Source organism: Myotis brandtii, unplaced genomic scaffold (assembly GCF_000412655.1).
Source record: "Myotis brandtii unplaced genomic scaffold, ASM41265v1 scaffold634, whole genome shotgun sequence".
In the NCBI taxonomy this organism is placed as follows: domain Eukaryota; kingdom Metazoa; phylum Chordata; class Mammalia; order Chiroptera; family Vespertilionidae; genus Myotis; species Myotis brandtii.
This window is the reverse complement of record NW_005370427.1, coordinates 2,135,950-2,137,401: the sequence shown is the minus strand read 5'-3', so window position 1 is coordinate 2,137,401 and position 1,452 is coordinate 2,135,950.

The following is a 1,452-nucleotide window of genomic DNA, read 5'->3' as shown; positions in this document are numbered from 1 at the left end:
GCCCCCGGTGGGGGGGGGGGGCGTGGAGGGGCGGGGCACGTCTTAGAGGAGGAGAAGGTGTGTATGAGGTGGGAGAGAGGACAATAGTGAAGAGATGAGCAAAGGCAGGAAGCAGCTGGGTACGCTGCCCCCTGCCTCCCGGGGCCAGTGTGTCCCAACAAGGTACAGAAGCTGTGTCAGCAGGACACTTCTACGGAGAAGTCCTAGGCCACAGGTCAGCCTGGGCTGCTCCTACAGGCGGGGGGGGGGGGGGGGGGGGGGGGGGGCTGAGCTCCCCAGAACAAAGGGGCTGCTTTTGTGCGGGACCTGCCGGGGGAGGAGCATTCCGGGCAGAGTCCTGATCCTCCCGTTGGTCACTCCTGGGGTGCTGCTGGTCCCCGGCCCAGCTCTGCACAGAGGGGCCTTTGTGCCCGGCTGGCTCCCGCGCAGACCCCGGAGCTGGAGGCTCTGCGGGTGGCGCTTGCCACTGGCACCGGGGCCCTCCGCTTTTCTGCCTTGATTTTGTTTTCTTGTGAAGATTGTGTTTGGACTGCTGATGTTACACAGAGCGCCAGTGTTTGCTGCCGAACCCGATACTCAGCAAGGCCCGGCTCCTTCCTGGAGCGGCCACCCCTCGGCCGGGGCGGACGGCCTGTGTTCTGGTTACTATACTATTTTTAAAAGAATTGTTTTTAAGTTAAGTAAGAGGAGGTGAATAAAACTTGACTTAAGGATTTGAGACCTTAAAACATGAAGCCGTGGGGAGGGAGAAAGGCGTCTCTGGCTGCCGCTGGCAGCAAAGCTGGGAGAACGGAGACGGGTCCTTTATTGGAAGGCGAGCAGCAGAGCTGTGACTGGATGACATGCTTCCTGCATGACAGAGCATGACTGACATCCACTCAGAAACAGCCGGGCAGAGAAAGCCCACAGCAACAGCGCTGACCTTTCGGGCTGTGGGCCTGGCACCGCCGAGGGTAACCCTAGATCACCGAGTTCTCATGTGGATGTCGCCGAGACTGACGGGGCAGGTGTCCTGCCTAAAGCGACTGATTTATGAGCATCTATATTCAGTCTCCTTCCTGCCTCTGGAACCTGAGCTTGACCATCCAGGCCTTTCCCTTACTCTGCAGAGCCTACAGGGGGTGGGGGTGGGGGGGGACCGATATGGAGCTTGTCACTTGCCAGGCTGCTGTGGAACCAATGCAGCGATCAATGGCCGACGGCACACCGTGCAGATGCCCAGCCCGCTGTTGAGCCAGGAGGTTGGAACGCGGCCCTGACAGGGGGCTCGTGTCCACAGGGAGCTACGTGGACACAGCTCAGCCCCTTCATCACAACAGGAGCAAGGGCAGACCCTTCGGCCGCAGTGACGGCTGCAGGAATGGAAGGTGGCTCTACCTGTGACACAATTGCTCACACGGAGCCACTGAAGTCCCAGCCTGCCTTCTGAGCCCCCTGGGAACCTGGTGGAGA